Raw genomic sequence first — 17,716 nt, 5'->3', positions numbered from 1 at the left:
TATCGGAGAAAATATACTGTACGTATACAAATCACTAAAGCTGTTTGTAGTTGGGTTAACGGCATGATAAAATAATGATTTTGTTTTATTAACTTTAAAATAAAATAAAAGTTACATATTTATAGAAATAAATATGTAATTAGAAAAGTTCAAGATAAGGTACATACAGTTATTTCTGAATACTAATAAAAAGCAGAATACATTAATAACTAAATGGGGGACATTTAACCAAAATTTGAAATAATACAATTAAAATGTTGTGCTCATCAGATTAAAAAACAAACAATGAAAGCAACATAAATAAAAATGAACGCTATATTGTCGAGAGTGATGAACTTTCCTGAACATGCATGACCTCATTTGACTTCTTGTCCAAATATATTTGTACGGATTTCATCCTTTTTTATTGATATAGACGACCATTTTCTTTCTTATACCTGATTCTGCGAGTCTCAGCGCTTTTTCTGCCATTGACCCACATTTGAGTGCAGTGAACTGCTTTAACTCATCCTGTTGTTTTATTCACTTCCCCGCCAACTGACGGGTGAGAGGAGGTGGAGGGCGGGACGTTTGGCGCGTTCTCTTTTCCCATTGGCTGATATCCCCCAGAAACGCTTTCCCATTGGGCGTTCGTGCCATCACTCGATAAATGTTACCGTCGCTTCCCGCGCCATTTGGCGTGCACGCGCAGGACCAGCAAGCACGTAACCGCTCGGAGACTGTCTGGAGTGTGTCTGAAATTGATAAAATTCGCAGATGGAGTTTCATGGCTCCTAGAATGTTTTTCAACAAGACGCCAGTCGGAACTGGGGAATTCCGTCACATCTCGAACATTCCAAAGTCAGCGCGCGCAGAAGAATTCACGCAGAATGATGTGAAAGTTTTCCACCTCCTGCAGCGTCACTCTCGGCTCTTCATGCACAGGTAGGTGACACCGCTGCTGCATCATCGCTCGCATAATGGCGCACTTCTGCGTCATCTCTCCATCGGTGACCAGTCCAGGTCACACTCGAACATGTCGCTGTGTTGTGTTCTTGTGTTGTGTTCAGAGACATGACCTCATTCTCACGGGTTGACGTGCAGGTGACGCACCTTTGCTCACGTGCAGTTGTTTCGCTCATGCGCTCACCTGAAGGCGCGAAACCGGAAGCCACACACCTGCACCATTAAAACCAGTTCATTATTAAAAATGATTTAAGATACGAAATCCTTACTTTTTGATGCATTTGAAGAAGGCACACAGACATGTGCACAATGAATGCTGAGCTTGTTTCCTTTGATGAACAGCGGAATTAGCAAAACTATTATACTTTTAATTATAATATTAATAAAACTTTGAATAATATTCATTATTGGTCCTTTTTTTTTCTTCGTTTTTTTTAGGCAGATATCATTACTATAACAGTGTTTTCCTATTGAGTTGAATGTTACTTTTTACGTATTGACTGAGGTTTTATGGTAAAAGTTTAAAGTCAGCCCCTGCATGCACCTGACCTGCTGCAGGCTTGTCTAGACATTCTGCTCTGTCACTGCATTTGTGTGCAGACTGTGTTGTCATATGACTTGAGGAGCCCTCCTGCTCCCTCCTCCTTGTTGTCTGCTTTTTGGGGCCAAGATGGCTGCTCCAACCTTGTTGTGTTTCTCAACAAGAATACTATAAAAGAGCCTTTTTTATATATATTACGACTGAGGTGATTTAATTTCTTTTTGATAAAAATGAAAATAAAATATCATGAATTGTGGAACAGCAAGTGGCCATCTTTTAGTTTCTATAAAATATATATCTTTATTCTATTCATCATATGTCGTGCATGCTTCTTTTGGAGGACAAATATCCAAAAAGATTCATTATTATAGCTTTAAAAAAACCAAAACATCTGCACTTGTAATTGAGTTGCTGGAGACTCGCACGTGTGTTCATAAGAATGTCTACAGTTTTGTATGGATTTGAGAAGAAGTTTGAAAGAACAGCTGTATCGATCGTTCCACATTAGCGCTATATAAATAAATATTACTTACTTACTTACTTACTTACATTCTGACATCTGGGTTTGTGAGTGATTTTTTAAATTAACAAAAAAAATGCTCCCAGCGTTACTCTTGACCTCACAGGTTAGGTTCGGTCGGTGAGCCTGTGATGTTTACGTCTTCATCATCATCATCATCATCTGCTTAGTGCATACTTGTCAAATGCCGTGTTCTTGTCGTGCTCTCTGAAGTCTTAGTAATACATCCCTCAACATACTTTCGCACCAGCTCGTCGCTCAGATGGTGATGGGAATGATGCTCCGTGATCCTTCAGATATGAAACTAGGTCATAAGAAACAACATGGACGATGTGAATGTAATTGCTGTCTATGATTATTGTCTTTTTATTCACTTTTAACCACTGCTCAAAATCATCCAAATCTTTGTATTTTGGGTAACAATCCTAATGGTTTACCAGACTCTCAAATTAAAGTAAAGATGTGGAGATAAAGTTAGTGAAATAACCTTTTACTGCCAAATTAATTTCAATAGGCAGCATATTATATTTCAGTAAAATAGAAAAATAAAACCTAACATGACCAAGCTGCTTCGCCTCTAAGTTTGTTGTTTGTGTCAAAATAAACACATTGTACTTTTGTCTTGCTAGCTAACCAGCATAGCTTTTTAGAAAAACTATTAAAATAAATGAAAAGAAGCTAATGGTTACTTAAATGAGTGAAATAAAATAGAAAAAAGTATAATTCAAGCATTTTAATTTGGTTGAAAGATAATTGCAATAAATATTCCCCCACCATAAATATATAATTACTGTTGTTGTTGGAAAAAAAATCAACAAACAAGCCAGGAGCAGTAGATTCACATCTAAACGCATATATTTCCCTGATACTCTTGCTTTTTTGTTTTCTCCACATTAGGCTTTGTCAAATAAAACATTGAAATTCATTCCAGCCATGACTCACATTGACGGACATTTGTCTTTATGCAATTGGTTTAATTAACCCATTTAGGCAATTGTTTTCATTCATTGAAAAAAAAAAGCCAATTGCAAAATATGCTATTAATGTTAAGCAATTAAAAAGTTTACTTACTAATGTAACCACAGCGATTTCTCATTTTATTAAATAAAAAAAATAAAGTTTGTGTAGAAGTTGAATTATAAGCTGCTATAATTTACAAAGAAATTAAAGAAGTAGATAAAAAGAGAGAGTCTTAATAGTAAAATCTTAGTTTACTATAACTATATTTGGGTACATTTCAATGGCTCTTAACAATTTAAAATCTCAAGTACAAAACTGTTATATAAACATGTTTGTGGTAATTATGATATGATTTGATAATATGTACTTCACACATATTTGCTTCAGAAGATAATGTGTTAAAATTATATTGTTTAATTTGCTGCGACATGCTTTTAAATTTTTTTATTAATGATGTGTGTAATCCTGTAAATAAAACAACTTAATTTTGACTACATTTTCATGCAATACCAAAAAAATATAAGACTTTATATTCAATCAGATCCAGACTGTGACACTTCAAATATGTGTTGTGTGTGTGATCTGATGCTCCCTTTAGATTTCAGTTGGAAAACTTTCCAGAGTGAAACAGCTATGATAACTTACCTCTTTTTTCTTTTTTTTCCACAGAAAGTCCACAAAGTTCCTCTCAGCCGCCTCTGTCTCGATGTCTTTGACTTCGGGGAGTCAGGCCAACCAAATGGTGAGCTCTATATAGATTTAGGTCTGTTTAAAGTTGGTGGAATCAGTCTGGGAATGTTTAAAGTTACTTCAGCGAGTGGACGTGACCGCCTGAGGGAGATGTCAGACCATCACACACACACACAAACATGTTTGCTTATTTACACACTTACACAAATTGAGCGTTGGCAGCATTTTCAAATAGTGTTGTGTGGAAGAACTCGATCATCCAGTCATCCATCATTTCTGATTAGCATAGATTTGCTGATCTCTTCATAAGGAAATGGTGGATGTGCTCTCACGACTCCGAGTTTCCTCTTTGCTCCTTGTCTCCTCCCACTGTGGAGTCACACGGCCTAAAATCCTGGTGGTGTCTGGAGAAAACTTGCTTTCATCTATTGCTGCCTGACTTATAATGAAGACGATCCTGGGTTATTTTGGTGCACACAAGCAGAGAGAGATTTTTTTTCAAAGCAGCACCAGAAACACCTGCCATTGTCTGTTCCTGCTTGTTTATCCCAGCAGCCTCTGCTGCATCGTGACGTGGCTTCCTTTGACATTGGTGTGGCATATTTCCTCCGTATTTTGAGGAGACTCGTGGCTGTGTGCCAAAAAAATCCCCCGTCCGTTTGCCTTTTTGCTCTTAATATCACAACTGCCCAGCTGTGACCCTTCACCAGTCCATCCATATCTCAAAGAGAGCGGCGTCCATTTTAGGTCTGAGGCGTCAGTGAGAAATGGAACCGACGATTCTATGAGAATTTTGTACTGAAAAATATCATGTTTTTCTTGTGACGCAAGAGAATAACTAACAACATTTTGTCATCATTTCCAACAAACGCTTCCGAAATGATTACGCTCATAGAATAAGATTTTTTTTTAATATATGTTTTATCGCGGGATTATGTTTTAACCAAAAAGAGTTCAACCGATGTAATTATATTGTTTTTAAAATTGTAATTGACGATTGTTATATATTGATATTTTGCAAATCTGCTAAATAAACCGATCGTAATATATAAAATATAAAGATCGGTTGAAGGTTTCGTGACATATTAATAAAAGTCCCACAGGTTTAAATGCAAATAAGTGAAGACATTTTAAAATATATATATTTTTTAAATAAACCATTAACTTTCTTTATTCATCCGAGTTTAAAATTGCGTTTGGTGATACATATAGAAAACATAAACTGTTTACTTCACAAGAATTAAAAATGAATTGCAATTACAAAAATATTTTCTGTTGAATACACATTTATAAAAAAATATTATGCAGATCGGGATCACAGTTAATATTGTTTCTAGATGTGTAAAGATTTACTGTTAAAAAAGCTGAATTCTCAAGGCAAATTGAATTTTTTAATAAGGTTTAATTTGTATTTAACCTTTTGTCGCTTTATAAAATGTTCGTGTGAGGAAGGATGTGTATTAAATAAAAACATTTGTTTTGTACACATCTAATTATATTTAAAAGTTTTTATTTCCACACATGTTGCTTAACATTTTAGCGTCCAATCTCTATTTCTGTATCAGTATTCAAATATAAATTCTATTTGTATTTAATACACCGTTAAGTCACATTCCAAAGTTAATTATTTTAAGCTTTAGCACATAATATATTTACCACTATACTACCATATTATACTTTAAATAATCAAACTACTAATTCAACTATTAGATGTGTCAATAAATTCATTTTTTTCGATGCATTATTGTAGGTAACATTGTGTGAGTATCTATAATTGGCATTATATCATCTTTTTGTATGAGGATATGTAGTGTTGCGTGTAAAGCTGCTAACAACTCAAGAGGATTAAAAGAGTGTTATCTTGTTTATGCCACTCAGCTGAGTATGTGCTGATTGTTCATGATTATTGGCATTAAACAAACAGCGACAAGGTATTCTTATTTCATATTAAAACACTTCATTAAATGTTTGTGTTTTAGTCTAACGGGTATTTTAAATATGATACATTTAATGCCGAAGATATTATTTTTATGTTTATTCCATTTAAACACTAATATATAATATTTCAACTTAATTTAAACCATTACAGATTATGATATTTTTCCGTTTTTAAATTAAAAAAAATCGTACTTACGTCGGCATTTTCTAAACCTTTAAAAAAATATATGCAAAATGTGTACATTTCATTTAACAACCTTCAGTCATGTTCAGTGGCCACAGTTTACCAATAATGAATTCATCTTCCTACTATTTCAAATTGCAGCAGCTTGACTATAAATGCTGAGGCATTGTTTTGGCTGCAGGACGTAAACGTGTTTGTTCACTCTGTTTATGATGCAACAAAAACACACATGCAGCCTGTCAGTTCCCACTCAGCGGCACAGCACTTACATTTCACTGCTACTTCCTGTTGATGTTCAACTGAAAAATAAAATCTTTAATTTGTAGAATAAGCTTAGGTTTTTTCGTGTAAAATTGAATCTGTTCATCAGGTTGTGTGATTTAGCCTATATTTCTTAAATCCCTAATAAATGTGTTTTTTAATGAAACGTAACTTGCGCCTCATTCTTAATACCAAAAATAATTTTAATTTTACTTCCATATTTGTTAATTTATTCCAAAACCAAAGTTGTCCATCGCCATTTATCTGTTTTTTTTTTTTTTTTTACTATTTGTTAAATGCTTTTTTAAAATCTAAAAACCACAACTTGACTCTGTGAAGGATAAACAAAACTCTTATAATAAGGCAGCAATTTTTAAGTATTAATCCAATTTTAGCGAGTTAGTAATTTAACTCTAAAATATACTGTATCTTTCAACAGGAATCTGACTTAAATCTATTAATTGATTTATTGGGCACCCATATGTTATAATTTCATTATTTTTTATTATTGTATATTTATTTTCAGATATTGTAGGAGTGTATTTCATGCCGCGCTACATTTATTTCATTTTTATGAATTTATAATTATTATATTTTTATGATGTAAATTGTCCATTGAATCTGTTGAGTCTTATTGATTTCATTCCTCAATAGAGCCCATTTGAGAGAATACCAAGGGTAAGAAGACGGGCGGTCTCAACATGCTGCAACATTTGCATTTGCTCACTTCAGGGGATTTACCAAAAGTTTTTCCCCAAGTCATCTTTGGGAGTCCAGAGGCTGCACTTTCATTTTTTTCTCTCCTAATTGGGGCTTATCCTAACACACCTGGAATACCTGCTTTCACTTTGCCATTTGACCTTTCATGAATTGTGATGGCCATGCAGAATGGGAGCGAGCTGACCCTGCGGTGCATCAGAGCCCCGTGACTAATTAGCAAAGCTCTCTCCCAAAAAAAAAAACAATTTCCTTTTTTGCAGAGAGTGGGGGTTGATGAGTAAATACCCACCTGCACCAAATAGTGGAAACCTAATAAGTCTCTCTGGACTTTGAAAGTGAATATTTCATATTTTACTGATCTCTAACAGCTCTTCTGCAAGTATCATATTGGAACCTGGTAAGCCGGCTAAGATGGCTAAAAGAAAATACACTGCACTCTTTCTTTTTCCTGCGACACAAAGGCGAGGAAAGGTCAGGCCTAATGAAGTTGGGGGGTGTGACCTCTAGTATTCAGTGACTTTGCATGGGACCCCATCCCACTGCTGCAACCATGCCGGTTAATCCCTGTTTGATCCTAATTGATAGGCATTAACATGATCCTTATCCAGGAGCGCTGTTTTGTCTTCCCCAGCCCTGCCTTCTGGGTGTCGGTGACACAAAGTGTGAAAGCGTTAAACCAAATGTGAAATTGATATTTTTAATGTTTGTGTGCCTGCGCTCCCCAACACTCCCAGAAAGGTGCTCAGTCTTGAGTGTTTGCCCTTTGAGGCTATTAACAGGACTTAGCACATGACCCCCTGAATCCGACTGTGATGAGAATGATCCCAGCCCATTTCCACTCGCCTTTTCTCTCCGTTCGTCTTCATTATTAGCCGCTCACTGCCTTTAACTAAGCACACATCGTTTATTACACATATATTCTTTCCACCTCACGCTAAATATCTTCTGTTACTATGTTTTCAAATATTTTTTATTTTGCGTGGACTGACAAACAGTTCTTTACAGAGATAAAAATGTATCCAATACAACACACGTGGCACACATGACCATCACATTTAATTAAAAAACATTTATTCTAGATTAATAATTAAATAATTCAGGAGAAATAACATGAACTGATGATAGAAAATTAAGAAATAAACTAATTTGCATCTATTTATAAAAATGCAAATTATGTGTTTTGGTCCAAAAAAACATTACTTCTAAAATGTTCCGTTGTTTATTTACTGTTAATCACAATTCCCCATGATATCAACACCCAGCATCTATTTATATAAAATAAGCATTGGTCCTGTTTTTTAAGTAACGCGTGCATTTTTAATTTCATTGTCATATATATTATACACACATTTATATTGTTTAGATAATTATTGCATACATGTAATTCATTCATATGACAAAAGCAGTATATATGTTAGCTGATTTAATATCCGTGATTAACACATCTATTAAATAAAAACGTTAAAATTGTGGTTAAAAGGAATCCCTGTGGAATGGTTTGACATGTTCGCTGTACAATTCTGAATTTAAATGAATGAATATGATAAGAATGACTTGGACAATAAATATGTGTGACTTTGAAACTGAGATAACACCATTACAATAATCTCTGGCATGTGAGTCCAGGCGAGGATCACAGGATTCTGATACTTGATGGACATCACGGATAAACAAACAGTAACGGATGATTCTTTACATTCACACCTGTCAACTCTCCTTCAAACCTCATCAATGATAGTCAAAGTATATCAAAATGCATTCTCATGTGAATATGAACTATTTATGATCATTTTTATAAAGAATAAAAAATGATATATATATATACTCATTATAAAATGTATTAAGCAAAATCAATCAGTATATATATATATATTTAAACATGTTTTCCTCAAAGAATACTCAATCTACTATAGCATGAGAGCTGGACTTAAAGGATCTTTTATCATAATATACTTTGTATCAAATCAGAATTTTTCAAATGAATAAAATAAAACATAAAGAGTGACTGATGGTGGGTCTGTACGTTGTTGCAATGATGAATATGAATATTTCACCAACATATATCAGTAATTATTTTGATAAAGCAACGTGGAGAGCTGGTTCTTGTTGTTGTGCTCGACTGTGTGCATCAGTCCACTTTAGCTGGGAAGTGCCAGGTGTCGTGTTGGTTCTTGTTGGTTTCACACAGACACCGAGGACCCTCCCTGGAATGCACAACGCACGTCTCCGTAGGATTGATGGAGATTTCCATCTTGTTTGTTTCACTGAATAATGAACCCACTATAAAGCCTGATGACATCATTTAGATTCCACTGTGGAAAATAACCAATTATAGAGAGTGAAAGCTACAGATTGGGGACTTGCTGGTGTTCTTCACTTGACTGCCACCACCTGCCCTCCTCTATATGTCACATACTTATCCCACAGTCGTGTAACTGAGCCGACGCAAGATAGCTTGAAAATGAAACAGTTGAGTTTGGGAGAAATGGAGATCATGGGATCAAAAACCATTCATTGGTGTGTCAGGAATAAGAAATCCTATGGAATTTTAATAGCACTAAATGAATAAAGTAACATAAACAAAGATGTCAAACTCGAACGAAGAAGGTTGCAAACTATTAACATTATCTTTGTTTTTATGAAGTCATAGGGGATGTATAGTTTAGTGACTGAGAGAGTAGCCGAGGTCTCCTGTAACAAGATAGGACATGTGAAATACAAGAGGTGCCAACTGGCCTAAAATAAGCCACTAATGGTTTTCTCTCTTCTAGTCATTCTTATTGAAGTTCGTTTGCTCTGAAAATTGATCTTGTTGGTGTGACCTCATTTGTGATAAAACAACACATTCATAAAAAGATTTGTGTGTACTAAAAATATGTGGAAACTATTAACAAATTTAAAAAATATACGCAAAACGTTTTTTGTAAGTAAGTAGTGGGTTTACCAAGAAGAAAATGACTTGTTAAATTCACTCAAAGAAAGTAATTCACTAACAACACGATTACACACACAAAACAGTAAAGAGTTTTGCACAGTGTTGTCAACACAAATGTGCTTATAAGTTCAGATAGGTGCAAATTGCTAAAGACGCACCTGCTTAAATCTGTGCCTAGTTTTGGTGTGCAGCATGACACACACACACACACACACACACCCCCACACACACCCCCACACACACACACACACACACACACACACACACACACACACACACACACACACCAGCCCACCGCTGTGTTGCTGTCAGCTGGAGGTGAATCCAACTAAGTTCTGTGTCAACATCAGACTGTAGAACATGTTGATAAAACAAATAAGGATGAAAGATCAACTGTCAGGATCATCTTACATTGATGCAATTTGTATCTTTTCACTGTAATCAATGAAAACTTACATTTAAAAATGTTTACACCTACATTTACAACAGGATATGTGTCTACCAGTGTTGCTGGCTCACATTGACTCTTTGATTTGTAACACCTGAAAGTGAATATAACTTGCTTCAGCTTCATGTCTTAAATATAGGTCAAACATCGTATATGTGTAATTGTGCAAACATGGTTGCAGTGATTATTCCTTCACTCCTTTGATGCGGCTCAGGCCGTTTAGAAGGAGCACATTTAGAGAAAGAAAATGCATATTTGAACAAATAATGCCTATTTAATAAATATTGATTCTACTATTTTAATGAGTATTTTATTGTTTTAGAAGTACAACTTTTTTTTTACATGAAATGTCGCTAGAGATGAAAGAGAACGTGTTGAAGATTCAAACAGACCTACCCTATATTTCTGCTGCATAAAAATGTAAAAGTGACCATATAATTTTGATCCGTCTAAATAAGAAATAAATATGTCATGTCAGGGTGGATCTTAACTTTTTATTGTTTAGGCTTATGTATCTTATTCAAGTGATCATGAATGTATGTTTAACCTTCACCTTTTAATCTTTCTCAAAACACTGTTTTGGTCACAAATCTTTATTTATTCCCCCAAAAACCCAGCTTGTCAAATGTGAAGTAGTTTTACATTTTAAATGTGTTTCACTGCAGATAAATCTCCATCCTGGTCAATACCCTTTAACGCCTCTAACTCCACACGTCTGATACATGTTTTTTTACTCAATATTTAACAAGAACTGAACCTTATGAAGACCTTGGTAATAGTCAGTGAGTTCAGAGGTCTTTTTGTGTGAGGCGGTTCTCCACAGACCTACCATGTAGGTCACCAGGATCTCAGAGTGGACACCACGAAGGTCATCAGGGTTGTTCAGCCTTTAGACTGTTTCACAGCACACTCATAGTATCCTCAGAAACAGCACAACTTGAAAAAGTGTAATCTTTCGTAGAGTATAGAGTCAAACATATCTGAGGTATCTGTCTCGGACGTTATGCTCACTTTAATAGTATCAGCTGATTGTCTTAGCTTGACTGGGTTTCCCAGATCTGGTTAAGCACTCCTGTTTTATTCCCAAAACATGAATTAATCACAAGTCATTCACGGCAGCAATTTTATTCCCACCGCATTGTTCTTGTGTCAACTGCTGCTTCTCTGAAGTGACACAGATGAAGAGACATTCCGACGTAAAGCTCTCGCCGGATGTTGCGGCGTCACAGCAGGGATGAGAAAACCTTGTTGTCACGACTGAAGGGAGACAGTGAAAGTTATTTCTACTCCTCTCAGGATATAGCTGTCAGACTCCCACACCAGCCGACTGTCATTTTCGTTTCTCTTTCTCTGGAATCAGTTTATTTATCGGTCTCCAGCTGTAGAACCCTTGAGCTTATTAATGAAGTTCCAGTTATTATCTTTGCAATAGAGGTGAATATAGAGATTGAAGTTCTGAGATTGAAAAGTGTTTAAATACCTCATACCTGGAATCAACCAAGAAAGACTATCCTGGAAACAAATATTTTTAAATTGTTTTTTTCTTTCCAATTATTGGTATTATTGTGAGATTGGACCGATGATGTCAATTTATAATATGAGTGTTCTATTTATGGCCAAATATATGAACTCTGACGTGAACATTTAAAAAATAAATACGTATAGTAAAATATGGACTGGCGCCCTTTCCAGGGTGTTCCCCTTCTTTTGCCTGAGGATGCTTTGATAGGCTCCAACCCCTGCAACAGAATAAGACGACAAGCAGAAGAAGAATTATAACTAAAAGAAAACAAGACCAATTTCTTTCTGTAGTAAATACAGTTAATTTATTTTTATTTTTATTTTTTTTAATGCAGATACTGTTGGGATGTTTTTAGAATACATTTCTACTAAAAGATGTGTTTGTTTGTGTATTGAATAAGTAGTTGGGTCTTTTTGGTTGTAGTCTAGTTTCGAATGCTATTCGACAACCAAATGATATATCCAAAATAATATTTATTTAAACTGAGTGAAGACAATGAGAATGTTCAGCTGTTCATTATTGAATATTTACTCCCTACGTCTTCTTCCCTGCTCGTAGTTTCTACCTCAGTCTTGGCTTGAATTCATTAGTGAGCAGTTAATCCCACATGGGCGGGCTTCTCAATCTGACTTTGCTTTGCCATGCAGCACCTTTCTCCAGACTAAAACCATTCAAGATCAAGGGCACCATCACCTTTGCCACTAATGAGCTTGTTTATTTACCAAATTTCCTTGTGGGTTTGAGAGTGCGAACAAGCCATGCATAGCAGAACACATCATTGACATTAGCAGAGAGGCTGCAAATGCTCTGGTTCTTGACATGAGCAACACAAATCCAACCTGGAAGACCATGTGGGTTTTTTGTATTGTTAAAAAAAACAATGCTGCTTTTGTAACCTTAACTAGTTTGAGGTTTTTTTTTTCTAAAAAAGACATAGTTTTGATAAAATCACAAACAGACCTTAACATAATGACAAACATGATGTTTGTATAAGTAAGTAAGTAAGTAAGTAATTTTTATTTGTATAGCGCTTCCAGACCAGGGTCACAAAGCGCTTAAACAATCAAAACAATATTCAATAAAGTATATATTTTAAAGATCAAGATAAAACTGATAACACAACAGGAGTTCCAGAAAATTAAGGAAAAGCCTGAACAAATAGAAACGTCTTAAGATGTTTCTTAAAGGAGTCAGTAGACTTTATAACTTTAGTCTTTAAATTATGGTATCATCCAATTTGAAATGGACTTTTTTAGAAATAATTTCTATTGTACCCATAATACCTTTCATCAAAAGATAAGTTTTACTTTTCAAAAAATACTTTTAGTACGCGACAAGTATCTCATTGTGATGTAATTAGTAAATAAAATGTATCTGGACATTTTATTAGATCAAATTGGTAAACATTTATAGAAATGTGCAAAATTGCGCTCATTTAATTAATTTATTGTGTATTTCAATCTCATCTTGTACTTAGTCTTACAGCATATCTGTACATTTTTATAGAATTTTAATCATGACCAATATTTGTATTGTATATATTATACAGATGCCGACTATAATGTTCAACTGTAAATCAAACAATTTAAAACAAAATTAAACAACTGTCAACTGAAACGAAACAATTGTCGACTGAAATTAAACAATTATCCACTTAAAAAAACAATTGTCGACTGGAATTAAACAAATATCTACAAAAAAAAACAATTTTCGACTGTAATAAAACAAGATGTCTAAAAATAATTTAAAATGAGACCTGGGTTGCTGTTTTTTTTTTTCCGAGTTCACCAATGTTTCATAGAAAGAAGTATTTTACTGTGTTTGTGATTTGATTTTACGGTGCGATGCTTTTTAAAATGGTTTTGTAGTCGTCAAGCTATTTTGCTAGACGATACATGATTATTTGGAAACTACAAACGCTGAGACGGATTATATTGCTTCATTATCTTTAAATCTGGTTTATGTTGTTTCTCATGTTGTTGTTGGTTCTTCCTCATACCTTTACCACTTGAATTTGGGTCTTTTTTGGACACGGTTTTAGACCTTTGGACACACTTTTTACATGCAGTAAAGAGTAGAAGAATCTCTAGTTCCCATTTCAACATTGTTTTTCACAATATATTCATTACATTTTTTTGTATGAGGATCATGTATAACTTTTTTTTCAAGACATTATGCCACATATGCCAAGTGTGTGGTTTTATTTCTGAAGCGTTAATACTAGCTGTAATATTTATGCAGGGTTTATTATTTATTTGTGCGCCACAGAAGTGGCTTTTCTTATTTCCTAAATCTGTCAGTGGTGGCAGCTCTTGTTAGAAGTGAACATGGCTCTATTTGCTGATGTAAATTGGGTTCCAATCTCTGTGTAAATGCGCAAGGCTTTACTGTATGTTTGCTTATCTGTCCAGCCATCTCATCTATTCAAACAGCGTTCTTTTCATTCAGGCTGTTCCCTCACTGGTCTTTTTTTTTCTATTCCTCTGGACCTTTTTTTTCTTCATTTTTTTGGGACCAGATGGCGAGGGGGCACGGAAGCAGCTCTTTTGTCCCGGCGTCCCTGTGAAAGGAGTCTGTCCTCTCTAATGTAATCAGCGACACCGGAAGGGTCCATTTTGGGCCGTGAAAGAAGACAATTGGTTTTGGACTCGTCTCGATTACAGAACCACAGAGTTCATCTCCTGACCCGGCCCCCTCTGACCGCGGCCCTGGCATGGAGGATCCTCATCTTTGATCACTGAAGGGTGGAGGTGCTGATCCGACCTCATGGGGGCCAAAGGCCAAACTCTCCCCGCCTTGTTTACCCTGCACTTGGCTACTGATGACCCCTCCTTCCGGAAAGATCCAGGGGGATCTTGGTTAGTTTGGGCAAGGCGGGATACCATGACCTGTCTAGACACTACTGCTTGTTACCCGGGTGTTGCCAAGGGGATACAATAATGAACTTTGACCTCAAATGTAGTTGGTTTGGAGCCACTTTAGTCATCTTTTAATTTGGAGACTTGTGGGTGGGAGAGATGTGGGAGTGGGTTTGTGTTTACAAACTGTAGTGACGCAGCATGAGTGTAGACCTCCTGAGGAAGAAAAGCTCCTGCTATTTTTACAAATATTTACTAAAAAAAACTGTCTTTTTTGTATTTAATCATGAGTTTTGGTAAATCTTAAAAGGACTGATTTTTATATTTCTATTTTGGCACCATTAATTTACGTAAGTAAGTCTTCTTTAAAATGTAATACAATTTGTAATTGGGAAAACGTGCTTCATTGTTTTAACTGTTTTCTGTAGCATCGTAATGATCTTAGGTTTTTGTGGGCTTTGGTCACACAAATATTAACAGTTTCATAATTCTGAAAACATAATGTTAAATATATATATATATATATATATATATGCCTAACACATGGGTTCCGTCAATCCCCACCTAGTGCGACAATATTTTAGACTCACATTTTTATTACTCCCACTTACTTACTTACTGTAGCGTAAACCTGCTCGGGAGTTTGGGCTTTTCCACGACAATAGATGTAGTGATTCCACTATCATGGCCGTCGCCCGCGACCCCGCCCTCTGCTTTGCCACTCAGTAACAGTTAAAATGGCAGCATGCAGCAAAATGAGTGAGGAAGAAGGACGACGCCCACCATCACCAGCCCGGTTGACTGGGTTGTTGCTCATGTCCGCTGTTTAAAAACCAACACTTTCTTTTACGTGACTAAAATAAAACAAATTTAACATTTATCATATTGTTGTGATCGAGGGAAACTGTCTTTTTTATTTTCTCAATTCACTTTCTGGACATTTTTTTGTGCAGTTGCCATTTTATTTTTCCAGCTGTCTGTTTGTGTGGACCTGATATTAAACCTATTAGTTTATTTATTTTAAATGATTTCCCGATCGTAGATTTCAAGACTTGATCACACTATCATTGGTATTCTATAGTGGTGCTTGTACAGGAGTTCAATGCCTGTGTTCTCTCACATTAAAAATGAATTATGTGCTATGATCACTGCTTTTTTTTAACCCTTTTCTCAGAGCATGCTGCCGCTATGTCATCTAACTAATTGAAATTATTATGTATATGCAAGCATAACTGGATAAAATGTAGCTTTGCTGTTGTGTGTTCTTTTTCTTTGATGATTTCTAATCACTTTCAACATTGCAGATTTTCCCTTCATGGAGGCTCTTTCAAGAAACATGAAGGAAATCCACAGAATATCCCACGTAAATATAAACAGTATATATATATAAATGGTAAACTCTCCCTGAATGACATGTTGTGTTGTTTTACTCTTGCAGCGTGCAGTGACAGTGGATGAACAGGAGGAAGATGTCATGCTCCGGATGAGTTTTGGGAGATGATGTTGCTCCGCTCGCTGCAGCATGGAGCTCTCACTTTGTGCCGTTGTCAGCTATGATGCGTAACCACTCACTGAGTGACAGGTCCGTCCCTCTGCAGCTCAAGAGGCTTTAGGTGAGTGGGATGTATCCTTGACCCCCAGTCCAGCTGTGTCAACTGGAGTGATGAGGACAAATATAAATATATGTCATTAGACCATATTTATTATATTTTCCGTGAGGAAGCATTTTTTGGGGTTTTTAAAGTGACTTTTGCAAATTATTTATCATCGAAATACAGTCGACAACCGTTTTGGGAAAACTTACCGTTGTCAAAGAACCAATGTGTGACACTGTCAACAGCTATTTTAGACATAAATCTATTGGATTATTTGGCAGAACTTTAATATATGTTCTAGTTAATCTTGAGATAACTCTCCAAACATAGTTTTATTGTTTTAGTTTTATGCACAAATACAGGTAAAAAAAAAATTGTCGTTTTGTGCAGTTTAGAGTTTCTATCTATTGTTATAATGGTATATTTAAATTATGGTTCAAACATTTATTTTTGTCAGAGTTGCAGGAAAATATTTCATGAAATGACGATAAGAATCGAACCCTGCATTAATGGCGAACATCAAGATTAATGGACTGTCCTTCGTTCCTAAATAATTAAGGTTAGTACAATAAAAGTAAATGCCTGGTAATGTCATTTAAAATCATTGTAAAAAAAATATTTATAGTTTTTGAACCACTAAACGAGTCTCATGCATGTTCTTTTTTGGGCACATGGGTTTGTGTTCGATGTACAAAGACTCATTTAAAAAAATATTAAAGGCGATCTCAGGTCGAAAAGCAGTTCTGAACTGTGTTTTAGAAACAAAACTGTTTAGTGCGACACCTTGTTGACAAGAGTTGAACGCTGACTGAACACCAGTATTTTTTCAAACGTCAACGCTGGCTCTTATCTTTAGGCCAAACTCTGCACTTTTAGTCCCTTTAGACAAGAATCTAAAAAGAGGCATATATATATATATATATATATATATATATATATATATATATATATATATATAAGTTTATAGATATATGTAGGTATATAGGTTCTCATCTTTAGTTTAGTATTTATTTAAAAAATAAAAGAATACAAATCTTCTCAAAATCATGATCAGGCTCTCAGACATGGATAAACCTCCAAACAACTGAGTGGACAGTACTATGCTGCTTATTCTGTTCATTTATAGATTGACTGAAGAGGCAAGAGTCATCTACTGAAATGTATAGATGCACATAAACATTGTCCAACTGAAGGGCTGTAGAATACAGTGATGCCTGGTTCTCCAATGACTGCAACTATATGGAAATCATTGTGTTTTTAAGAATGTTTTCACATGAACTGCTGCACATGGTAACATTTCTCTATGTATTTTCTAAAAGTGTGAGGATTATTTTAGAAACCTTAGGTGTATTATATAAAGCTTTCCAAATATCCAATCAAATTGTGAAACACAACTAAGATCTTTTTTTTATCTTTTGATTGACTACACTATTGATTTTTGACAGGAAAGTTTTTACTTTTCGGAGAAAATGTGCTTCGATCAAAAGGCAAAGCATTTGAATGTTCAAAGTCTTGTAAACAACTTGACGGTAATTTGGCATGTCCAACTTTTTTTTCTCAAGCCGAGTCGACCTGAGTTACACTTTGTTTACTGTTTCA

At 35.3% G+C, this 17,716-nt stretch overlaps 1 long non-coding RNA gene across 1 annotated transcript; it reads left to right on the top strand.

The window, feature by feature from the left end:
• The first annotated feature begins 648 nt into the window (after positions 1-648).
• On the top strand, positions 649-17,001 carry LOC148082707 (uncharacterized). The gene is made up of 4 exons (XR_015710843.1): positions 649-924; positions 3,636-3,708; positions 15,827-15,885; positions 15,961-17,001. It is a non-coding gene; the product is annotated as an uncharacterized LOC148082707 (long non-coding RNA).
• The last annotated feature ends 715 nt before the right edge of the window (positions 17,002-17,716 follow it).

The sequence above is a fragment of the Callionymus lyra genome, chromosome 4, assembly GCF_982586985.1.
Source record: "Callionymus lyra chromosome 4, fCalLyr1.hap1.1, whole genome shotgun sequence".
Lineage (NCBI taxonomy): Eukaryota > Metazoa > Chordata > Actinopteri > Syngnathiformes > Callionymidae > Callionymus > Callionymus lyra.
This window is presented reverse-complemented; position numbering and strand designations above follow the sequence as displayed.